This window comes from Carlito syrichta, unplaced genomic scaffold (assembly GCF_000164805.1).
Source record: "Carlito syrichta isolate Samal-C Ts95f unplaced genomic scaffold, Tarsius_syrichta-2.0.1 Scaffold302355, whole genome shotgun sequence".
In the NCBI taxonomy this organism is placed as follows: Eukaryota; Metazoa; Chordata; class Mammalia; order Primates; family Tarsiidae; genus Carlito; species Carlito syrichta.
In genome coordinates this window covers 379,649-391,812 of record NW_007246451.1, presented here as the reverse complement: position 1 = coordinate 391,812, position 12,164 = coordinate 379,649, and the positions used below count along the sequence as shown (strand labels likewise).

Sequence of the window (12,164 nt, the reverse complement as noted above, 5' to 3'; positions counted from 1 at the left end):
GACTCCAACTCTAAATAAATAAATAAATAAATAAATAAATAAATAAATAAAATAAAGAGCCTTCTGGTCATAGTGTCCAGGGACCCAGCTAGGGGTGTTGGAAAGCCACAAGGAGGAGGTGGACTTGCCATGAACCCAAGGGTTGTATCAGAAGCAGCCTGGCAGAGTGATATTCAGTTAATGTTCATAGAATGACTTCTCCGAGAATCACAGGTCAAAGAGTGAGTTGAGAGAAGCAGGAAGGACCAAGAACTGAAGGCAGACTCCTGTGCTAAGCCAGAGTTCTACTCGTTGAATTAGCCACGTTCCCCCAATTTGCAGATTGTACACGGCTGATACTCTAGGATTTTCCCATACCATAATTAAAGTTATTGTCGCTTTGTCTTCATTCTAGACAACCAGTAAAATATATGATTTTCTAATAATCCACAACAGAGGACGGGGCAGGTACCAGGTGGTAACAACAGGCGATGCTGGAGAATAGCTTTTAGACTTTTTGACATGATAGTAAATTGTCACAATTATGAACAATTGTCAGAAAGAAAGACTCCACAAATGGGGCTCTTTAAGCCCCATTTTCTCAGACTGGGTGGGCAAGGGAAGCCATGTGCTGATTTCCCCACCCTGCTGTCCTCTGCCTCATCTCTCCAGGCACTGCCTTTGGGGCGGGTAGACAGGCAAGCATCTGTGTGTACTCCAGGGAAGCGTGTGGCTTCTCAGACTGGGAGTTGGCATTCCGTGACCTGGCTGAAGCACAATGTGGAAATGAAAAGATAAAAACCTGAGATATGTGATGGGGGCTGCGGTTTGAAATAAATGGGTTCAGGCCCTCTGCCCAGTCAGCTGAATGTTCTGGCAGCTGCTGCATTTAATGGACAACTCCATTAACATCTCCCTTGGTGGGGGGGGACCGGGAGGTTGGGGGGAGGGGTAGGATGAAAAAGGCTTGTTGTTTTTGGAACGTTCCTCCATGGCCGCTTAGAGTTTCTTTACAGTTATAAATCTGTTGTGTACCCGGCCGGGCTCGGTGGCTCAGCCTGTAATCCCGTGCTTTGGGAGGCTGAGGGGAGTGGATTGCCTGAGCCCGCGGGTTCGAGACCTGCCTGGGCAACTTGGCGAGACCTCATCTCTGCAATAAATCAAAAATTAGCCGGGTGTGGTGGTGCACGCCTGTAGTTCCAGCTACTTGGAAGACTGAGGCAGAAGGATCGCCGGAGCCCAGCAGGTAGAGGCTGCGGTGGCCGGGAGCGGCCACTGCACTCCAGTTTGGGGGACAGAGTGAGACTCCTACTCAAAAAAAAAAAAAAAAAAAACTAGCTGGGCGTGGTAGGGCGCGCCTGTAGTTCCAGCTACTTGGGAGGCTGAGGCGGAAGGATCACTGGAGCCCAGCGGGTCGAGGCTGCGGTGGCCGGGAGCGGCCACTGCACTCCAGTCTGGGTGACAGAGACTCCAACTCAAAAAAAAAAAAAAAAAATCTGTTGTGTGGCCTTTTGGTTCCCTGGGGGAGCTCTGTGTTTCCTTTAGTCTGTACACCATGGCAGGTTTTGGCAACTGAGGTGGAAGCTAGGAAGGGTAGGGTAGACGGGAGACTCAGACCACCTGCCTTCTCAGCTCCTTGGGAGGATGAGAAGGAATATATCCTCCCCCCTTTGTAATGAAGAAATTGTCAGTCCTGAAGTTCAGAAGGTAAAAACATGAGGGGCGTTGGAGTGCTCTCAAAGCAAGTCAGTGATGCTACTGGGGGATGGGGAGGAGGGGAGGGGAGAGGAAAGGTGGGTCCCAGGACTCAGAGGCTGGATGGTGAGTGAGGAGAAATAGGTTGCCGCTGCCGGAGGAGAGGAGGGACAGGTCTAAAGAAGAAAGAGGAAGCAGACAGACTCATCATCGCCTGAGGGTGGTTAGGTTCAGGCCTCTTACCATGGCTAATGCATATACCTCCAAATCTCGCAGATAATTGCGGAGCCTGAGACTTCCCGAGCTCCCAGTACACCGAGAACACAAAGGATGTAACAAAAAACCACTGAGGAATTTCCACTGAGGAATTTTCAGTCCCAGTATCTTCCCACTCCAGCCTTTTATCTGCTGTCAGACCACATTAGGGCAGAATATTGAACCCAACTAGATCACAGCTGCTGGGGATTTCCCTGGAGGAAAGTGTGACATGAACGGGCAGAGCAGCTCTGATCCGAGACTTTACTCCTGGCATCCCTGAATGCCCTCCCTACCTCACCTCCTCTCAGAAACCACTTCCAGAGAGGCAAAGCTAGGGACTTGGGGTGGTGCCGACCTGCAGATACACAGAATAGTATATGACCTGCCTGGAGACGAGTTCTTGGTCAGACGAAGGCTGTGATTTTCAGATATACTGACCTCACCCTGGGTCCTGGGTTGGCACGGAGGCCAGGGCGGAATGTGCAGTAGACAGGCCCCCAGCTTAGATGGGAAAAGTGTGGGATTCAGGTCCAGATTCTATCCCATGTAGCTAAGCGAGACCTTGAGACATTGCTAAGTTCCAGAAGCTTCAGTTGTTCATCTCTAAATGGGAATCACAATACTTTCCTCAGAGTGCTGTTATCAAAATCACATAAAATCACTTTCTAAAACGCTGTACTGATGGAATTATGACCTTCGTTCCTTTGTTCTGTCTCCCAAATCTAAAGGCCTTTATTTGTAATGTGAAAGTTGTTGGGTTCAAGGCAAGCATCTGGAAAGGTATGCGTGTGGTGAAGGCAAGCAGAGAAGAAAGTAACGTCAAAGATACTGGAAGGTTGCTGGGCGCAGCAGCTCACTCCTATAATCCCAGCACTTTGGGTGACTGAAGTGGGAGGATGGCTTGAGCCCAGGAGAGACCTCGTCTCTATAAAAAAAAAAAAATCAAAAAATTAGCCGGGTGTGGTGGTGTGCATCTATAGTCCCAGCTACTCAGGAGGCTGAGGCAGAAGGATCGCCTGAGCCCAGGAAGTCGAGGCTATGGTGAGCTGTGATGTTGCCACTGCACTCGGACCTGGGCAACAGAGTGAGACCCAATAAGAGTCAATAAACACCTGTCTGAAGCTGCTGGCTTGAAATACTTGCAGGCCTAATGCTGCTCACATAAAGAGACAGCAGACAGGGAAGCAAGAAAATAGGACTCGGCATGGAGAACGAGGGTTAGCTTCTAGATGGAGGTGCTTGCTGTGACTCTTCAGAACTCAGGCATATATCCTGGCTTCTCTTTCTGCGTATCTTTCTAGCTTTCATACCCACCGCTAGTCTTTTGGCCCTGCATTCCATTCCTAGTTCTCCAAAGGGAGAATCGGACCCCCTCGCCTCACCAGGTGGCCCTGGCTCAGAGCTACAGTTGGAGGGCTCGGGACATCATCACAGAACACACGGCTGCATGAGATTAAAAAAAGAGCAGCTCACATTTTGTCAGGATTCCCATACACCAGGTACAGTGCTACGTGCTCTTCATGGCTTATCTCACTACTGTAATCCTTCAAACAACCCTGCTGAAGTAGCTTCTTATATTGTCCTCACTGTGCAGAAAAGCAAACTGAAGCTAGGTAGCTAACAAGTGGAAGAGCTAGGTTTTGAACATCAGTAGCCTGGCTTCAGAGCCAGAACCTGGAGGCGGCTTCTACACTAATTTTGAGGGTAGGACTGTGGGTGAAGTGAGTGTTATTTTAGGAACTGTAAGTGGATGTGATATAAAAAAAGTTCCATTGCCCTTTAAGGTGGATAAACCCTGAGGGGAGGGCCACATGGCCTCTTTGACATATTCCAGTAAAGGAGTTGTTTTTTCCTGTGTTTGTTTTGAGTGGAGGTCTTACTCTGTTGCCCAGGCTGGAGTGTAGTGGCATGATCATATAGCTCACCATAGCCTCGACCTCCTGGGTTCAGGTGACCATCCCGCCTCAGTCTCCCAAGTAGCGGGGACTACAGGCATGTGCCACCATGCCCAACTAATTTTATAAAGTTTTTGTGTAGAGATGAGGTCTAGCTATGTTGCCCAGGCTGGCCTTGAACTCTTGGGCTCAAGCAATCCTCTCGCCACCTCAGCCTGGCATTACAGGCGTGAGCCTCTGGGCCTGGCCTATTTTCCCTTTGCTGAACCTAGAGTTTCCCAACATTATCTAAGCAGAGAACTCCCTCTCTCTCTCCTTTTTTTGCAACGTGCACACTAATCTACAGTGGACCACAGGACCACTAGTTTGGGAAATGCCCTCCTGGTCTCACTCTCCATCCCACACACACAGCTCTCAGAAGTAATGGCAGCACCTTGGATGGTAGCTAGGACTTCTATAGAACGTGGAGTGTTTGGTGGCCAGTCAGCTTAGACGGCAACCACGGGATGCTGATTAACCCAGGTCAGACAGCAGCTGCCATTCCCAGGCTGCTTGAAGAAGTCATCCAACAGATTGAGGTGGTTTATTTCTTGCTTCCATTTCCCACCGCCGCTGTCCTTGTCTAGGCCCTTTACATGTCAAGTTTGGATTGTCATAACAGTCTCCTGACTCGTCTCCCTGCCAGCTGGCTCTCCCACAAGTCCATCCTGCACACCTGGCCAGACCTGTCTTCTTAAACTGCTGCAGGGAGCTTGCTGCTCTCCTGTCCCAAATGCATTAATTCAGCTTTCAAGACTGTCCTGTTTGGCCCCAGCCTACCTTCTCTGCTCCTTCCATGCGCCCTACACTGTCGATGAAGCGGAATCATGTCAGAGCTCCTCTGTGCTCCATGTGCACATTCAGCTTCCTCCAGCCAGTGCTTGAGAAACTCCTTCCTGCCTCCCTGTTTCCTGTCAGAATCTTGTGTCCTCGTTCATTCACTTATCCACTCAACAAGCACTTAGTTTGTGCCAATGTGCCAGGTCCTGTGCCCGAATAATATATACTCCTTAACCTCAAGGAGCTATTAAAGACAGATAAATATATAATGGGGCAGCCAGGTGTGGTGGCTCAAGCCTGTAATCGCAGCACTTTCGGAGGCCAAGGCGAAAGGATTGCCTGAGCCCACGGGTTAGACACCAGCCTGGGCAACATGGTGAGACCTCATCTGTACAATAAATAAAAAATTAGCCGGGCGTGGTAGTGTGCACCTGTAGTTCTGGCTACTTGGAAGGCTGAGGTGGAAGGATCGCCAGAGCCCAGCAGGTCGAGGCCGGAGTGGCCATGAGTGTGTCACTGCACTCCAGCCTGGGCGACAGAGTGAGATTCCAACTCAAAAAAAAAAAGAAAAAAAAAATATATATATATATACACACACACGCACATATATAATGGGGTGATGTATCTTATCACAGAGTGACACACAGGGTTTTGTGGGCAGGGACACTGTCTCTGCCTGGGGCACAAAAGGCAAGTCAGGGTAGACTTCCTGGAGAAAGGAATGTTGAAGCTTAAAGGATGAAATGGGATTAGTCATTTGAAGGCATATGGTGTGTGAGGGTATGTTGGATACTCAGATCTTTACAGTAGGCTAAACAGGACAGGTTCTCCCAACCTCCCTGTCCTCAGAGAGAATCTCAGGCTTCTGAGATTATGCTGACCTGCAGAAGACAGGTGAGGGGAAACACTTGGACTCATCAGGAGGTGAGGTCTGCGACTGAAAGGAGGAGAGGAGGACGACTGATATGGTCCCTGCATGCTATAGTTATTGGACCGCCCCCTTCCTCCTCTCTGGTTCCCAAGTCTCCTCTAAGAGATACAGACATTCAAGCAGCTTGGTTGCCAGGGGCAACCCCGGAAGGCAGCAGGCAGCATCATTCCAAAGGCAGACACTGAACCCCCTGCCCAGGGGCCTCATAGCCTGGCTCTGATAAACAAGGGGTAGGTGGCTCAATTCAGTCATCTCCCTTGGGAAGTGAAGGACAGAGTCTGAGTGGAGGGTGTAGAAGACAGCCCTTTCAGCCACTCAGCAGGGCCCCAAGAAAATAAAGGTGACCCACAAAACAGTAGATGGCATTTTAATCCGCATGAATACTTTTAATATGAGAAACATAGCCTTGTTTTTCTGAGACATGGTCTAATTTATTTCAGGCCTCGGGCTTAGTAACTTACCATTGACAACCTGCGGGTCTGGTGACTGTGTGTGTGAGTCTGCAGTGCTAATGAGATTGTAGACTCGGTGAGTTTCTCTCGCTCACAGTTTTCCTGCTCTGTGGAGGCTGTCCACCTGTAAGTTTCTCCTTTTCCTGAACTGGGACTTGTGATCTGGGAATACGAGCATTACCTAGGAAAGAAGGCAGAGTGTACTCCTCTCAAGAGAGCACTCCTGCTGCAAATGACATGCGGTTGGTTTTACCAAGGCGCCCTGCTTCTTTCTCTTATTCCTGCTGTTCTGCCTACTTGACTTGCCTGCTGCTCTCCCCACAGCCAGGGAAGACTGTAGAGTGTGCAGTCAGAACACCTGGGTTGGTTTCCGCTGTCTGTCGTGGGCGATGTATTTAATCATCCTGAGCCTCAGTTTCTTCACCTGTGAGGCAGAGACAGTAACACCTGCCCTACCCAATCACAGGGTCACTATAAATATCAAATGAGAGTATTTATTTATTTATGAGCCATGGTCTCACTCTGTCGCCCAGGTTGGAGTGCAATAACACGCTCACGGCCACCCCAGCATCGACCGCTGGGCCCTGGCAATCCTTCCGCCTCAGCCTTCCAAGGTTGATTTATTGTAAAGATGAGGTCTCACCATGTTGCCCATGGCTGGTCTCAAACTCACGGGCTCAGGCAGTCCTCTCGCCCCGGCTTCCCCAAGTGTTGGAATTACAGGCTTGAGCCATCGCGCCCTGCCGAGAATTCTGATGCAAGACCTGCCTCTAGAAATGCTAATTGTGCTATCCCCGTGCCCCCTTCTATACCCTTGTCCTGCTCCATACCTTTCTCCGTGCTCAGACAAATATATACAGGCATACACAAATGAATTCTATGATTAAAAGACAGAGTGGCCCCCTTTAAGACTCCAGAAGATGGCAATGGCTGGGCTCGATGGCTCAGCCTGTAATCCCAGCAATTTGGGAGGCCGACGCTTGAGGATTGCCTGAACCTGTGGGTTCGAGACTCACCCGGGCAACTTGGCAAGACCTCGTCTCTACAATAAATCAAAAATTAGCTGGGTGTGGTAGCATGCATCTGTAGTTCCGGCTACTTGGAAGGCTGAGGTGGAAGGATAGCTGGAGCCCAGCAGGTCGAGGTTGCAGTGGCAGGGAGCATGCCACTGCTCTCCAGCCTGGGAAACAGGGTGAGACTCCAACTCAAAAAAAAAAAAAAGAAGATGGCAAGAAAGACTAGAGCTAGATATCAGGAATGACTTTTGTTCCACCCCCCTGTGGAGACTCAGGAACAGGGACATATGAGCACTACAGAGGATTTAAGAGAGGAGGCTTCCTGCTTCCATATTACTCTCCAACTTATGCAAGTAAACCACTTCTCTCTGGTCCAGTGTGCCCCAAACACATGCGCCTCCTTTCTCATCATAGGTCTAGCTTAGGGCCTTTGCACAGTCCCACAGCTGTTCCTACAGCTGCTGCTCCAAGGTCTCTGCCTGACTGACACCTTCTTATTCAAATGTTAGCCTAAATGGCAAATCTTCCCTAATCTTCCATTTTAAAATAACTTCCTTGGGGGGCAAAAACATAGACTCCGGCTGGGCACAGTAGCTCAAACCTATAATTCCAGCACTTTGGGAGGCTGAGGCAAGAGGATTGCCTGAGCGCAGGGATTCGAGACCAGCCTGAGCAACATGGTGAGACCTCGTCTCTACAATACATTTTAAAAAAAGAATTAACTGGGCATGGTTGCACACGTCTGTGGTTCCAGCTACTTGGAAGGCTGAGGAGGAAGGATCACCTGAGTCCAGCACCCAGCAGGTTGAGGCTGCAGTGACTGTGAGTTTGCCACTGCACTCCAGCCTGGACAACAGAGTGAGATGCCAATTAAAAACAAACAAACAAACAAACATAGACTCTACACATGTACTTGCTTTTGTATGAATACATTTCTCTGGAAGAATGCACAAGCAATTAGCATTTGTTGCTTATAGGGAGGGAAACTGGATAGCTAAGACACAGGGAGGGGAAAGAGACTTCTCTGCAGACCCTTGTCTGCTTTTTAAAATGTAGATTCATGGCAGGTGCGGTGGCTCACGCCTGTGATCACAGCCCTTTGGGAGGCTGAGGCGAGAGGATTGTGTGAGTCCAGGAGTTTGAGACCAGTCTGGACAACATAGTGAGACCTCATCTCTACAAAAATTAAAAATCTAGGCCGGGCTCGGTGGCTCAACCTGTAATCCCACACTTTGGGAGGCCGAGGTGAGTGAATTGCCTGAGCCCACGGGTTCGAGACCCGCCTGGGCAACTTGGCAAGACCTCATCTCTACAACAAATAAAATTAGCCGGGCGTGGTAGTGCACGCCTGTAATTCCAGCTACTCGAAAGGCTGAGGCGGAAGGATCGCTGGAGCCTAGCAGGTCGAGGCTGTGGTGGTCATGAGCATACCACTGCACGCCAGCCTGGGCGATGGAGTGAGACTCCAATTTTTAAAAAAAATTCTTTTTAGGCCAGGCACAGTGGCTCACACCTGTAATCCCAGCACTTTGGGAGGCCGAGGCAGGAGAATGACTTAAGCCCAGGAGTTCGAGACCAGCCTAGGAAACATAGTAAGACCTCATCACTACAAAAAAAAAAAAGAAAAAATTAGCCAGATGTGATGGTGCAGAGGTGGAGGCTGCTGTGGGCCGTGATGGTGCCACTGCATTTCAACCTGGGCAACAGAGTGAGACCCTGGCCCAGAAGAAGAAAAAAATTTTGTGTGTGTGGAGACAAGGCCTTTGCTATGTTGGCCAGGCTGGTCTGAGACCCCTGACCTCAGTGATTCCCTGCCTCGGCCTCCAAAAGCACTGGGATGACAGGCACGAGCCACTTCACCCAGCCCCTTTATTTACTTTATTATGTTTATTTACAAAACAGGTGGTGGGCAGATTTAACCCGTGGACCAAAGTTTGCTGATCTAATCCCTGCTCTTATTTGATCTTCATCCTGGCACTGATCATCGGTTCACTCGTTTCTTACCTGCCGTCTCCTTACCTCCCATACACTAGAATACAAGCTCCACAAGAGCAGGGTGCTTTTATATAAGCCTGGTTACCATCCTATTCCTTCACCTGTAACAGTTTCTGACTCCTATAAGACTCAGTTGCCCGGCGCTGTGGCTCACGCCTGTAATCCCAGCACTTTGGGATGGAGGCGAGAGGATTGCCTAAATCCAGGGGTTTGAGACCAGGCGAGGCCACTTGGTGAGACCCTGTCGCTACGATAAATCAAAAAATTAGCCAGGCATGATGGCATGCACCTGTGGTCCCAGCTACTTGGAAGGCTGAGGCAGAAGGATCGCCTGAACCCAGCAGGTCGAGGCTGCGATGGCCTGAGCGTGCCACTGCACTCCAGTGTGGGCAACAGTAAGACTCCGACTCAAAAAAAAAAAAAAAAAAGACAGTCAATACCTGTTGAATGAATATGTGAATGAATTATGTTGTCTGGGCTGAAGGAAAGAGCGCCCTATTTGGAGGGAGACAAGATGAGGTAAACTTTTGATGGCAGCCCCTCTGGGAAAGATCATCTCTAATTTTGTCATCTTCAAGAAAATACAATCCATAGTTCTTGCCTCAAGGAGAAGCTGCTCGTGCCAGTTTCCTGAAAGCACATATGAAACTGAGAACCTGCCCTCCTAGGATGTGTTCCAGAAGGTAGAGGAACCAATGGAGTCACCACTTTTCAGCTTAAGAAGAAAGAAAACCCACCTTCTACACCCATCTAGGGGAGCCCTCAGAGCCTGGGGAAGCTGCTCTGTTGGCAAGTTGCAGACAAGCAGTCGCCCGCCTGAGAGTCTGAAGGACTCTCCCTGCCAGAATGACATGGGTAACAGCCAGGACCCGGGGAGGGGAAGGAGCTGGAGAGAGTGGGAGGAGGGGGTTGGTACCTTCCAATTTAGGCAGCACGTCGCCTGAACAAATAGCCCACATCACTGTGTGCTTATTAATTTTAAAAATTTTATGGACCGGACTCGGTGGCTCAGCCTGTAATCTCAGCACTTTGGGAGGCTGAGGCGAGTGGATTGCCTGAACCCGTGGGTTCAAGACCTGCCCAGGCAACTTGACAAGACCTCATCTCTACAATAAATCAAAAATTAGCCAGGCATGGTAGCGCGCGCCTGTAGTTCTGGCTACTTGGAAGGCTGAGGTGGAAGGATCGCCGGAGCCCAGCAGGTCGACTCTGGGGTGACTGTGGGTGTGACACTGCACTCCAGCCTGGGCAAGAGTGAGACTCCAACTCAAAAAGAAAAATGTTAATAAATCAACACATTTTTTGCCTGTCTGAGGAAGGGCTTTCAGCAGTCAGGCAGCACACTGGCCAAGAAAGCTTAGGGTCCAGACGGAGGCCTCTAGAGGAATCACCTGTGCCATGGGGGCACTGATTTCCAATGCCTGGAAGATGCGTGTAGCGGGCTGAGCTACTTTTGTGTCCTCGGAAGAAAGTTCACAGGCAGATGCATCTTTTTCTACCTGCCCTAACACTATCTTCACCACCAGACACACTGCGCCACTCACTCAGAGAAGCTGGAAGGGTTCCCAAGGAGCAATGGTGGAAAGGGCGAAGGTTACCTGGGCTTGGGGGTGCATCCTGGCTTCTTCACCTGCTAGTCATGTATTGATGTATAGATGTATAGAGATACATGTATCTCTATCTCTATCTCTATCTCTATCTCTTCCTTTTTAGAGACCAGGTCTCACTATGTTGCCCAGGCTGAAGGGTAGATTTGAACTCCTGTCGTGGGCTCAAGGGACCCTCCTGCCTCAGCCTTCTACAGTTATAGTCCTCAGCCGGGACTACAGGCATACATTATCATGGTTATGCCTGGCTTTTGTTGTGTTGCTCAGGTTGGTCTTGAACTCCTGGCCTCAAGGGTCTTGAACTCCCGCCTAGGCCTCCCAAAATGCTGGGATTTTAGGCACTAGCCACCATGGTGGCTAACCTTGATTGAGTCATGTAAAATTCCTGAACCTCAGACTTTCTCAATTTGTTCTACAATAACACCTTGTGGAGTTATTTAAATTAAAATAAAACAATGTGCATAAAATAAAAGGACTAGAGTAGATGTTTGATAAAGAGGATTGGGGGGGTGTACTCGCCCACCAGTGGCTAGCAGGGAGAAGGACTGAGTTCATCTTAGATTGGGTACTTGCAGCTGAGTCTCATCTTTTTTGTTTGTTTGTTTGTTTGGGTTTTTTTGAGTTGGAGTCTCACTCTGTCACCCAGACTGGAGTGCAGTGGCTGTTCCCGGCCACCACAGCCTCGACCTGCTGGGCTCTGGCGATACTTCCGCCTCAGTCTTCCAAGTAGCTGGAACTACAGGCGAGCGCTACCACGCCCAGCTAATTTATTTATTGTAGAGATGCGGTCTCGCCAAGTTGCCCAGGCGGGTCTCGAACCCATGGGCTCAGGCAATCCACTCACCTCAGCCTCCCAAAGGCGCGGGATTACAGGCTGAGCCACCGAGCCAGCTTGAGTCTCATCTTTTATCCTCACACAATAGGGAATGTCCTTTGACTTTTCTGATCCTGGATTTAGCTTGACAACATTGGGTCCTCTGGCATTCAGGCGTGTCAGCTGGCTTTCACCGGTTGGTTGTCCTGGAGCTTTGAGAGGTCACTGAATCCTTCCTCCTTCCTTCACTTCTGGGCCCTCCCCTCAGACAAGCCCAGGACAGCTCTGCCATCTGCTGAGCCACGGGAGTGAGGCCACAGCCTGTGGGTTGGAGCCCACTTCCTCAGGCCCTGACCAGGACTTTCATCTGTTTTCCAGGATGTACCGTGGGATCCCTGGAGGCGGGAGGAGGGGAGCCGTGGACTTCAGCTCTGAGGCCACTGAGGAGAGGGCTGGGCAGTCTGCTGGCGCTTCCACTGGTGGTCTGCTTCCTCTGCTTGAAGTGCAGGATGATAACGGAATCCATGTACTCCAGGCTTGCCACCCTCTTATACCACACGCGTGCCCAGCACCCAGCAGCATTCTCTGGCCCAGCAGAGGGGTGAGAGATCCCAGGAGGGGAACCTGGGGCATGCATTGCTTTGGGCATGTCCATGCCAGTGCGATGTGGGATTTCTGCCTACATGTTACTGACTGCATGACC

At 50.0% G+C, this 12,164-nt stretch overlaps 1 pseudogene; it reads left to right on the top strand.

Annotated features, from left to right (window-relative positions):
- LOC103258764 overlaps positions 1-12,164 on the top strand; it is a 25,666-nt pseudogene that overhangs the window by 5,273 nt on the left and 8,229 nt on the right.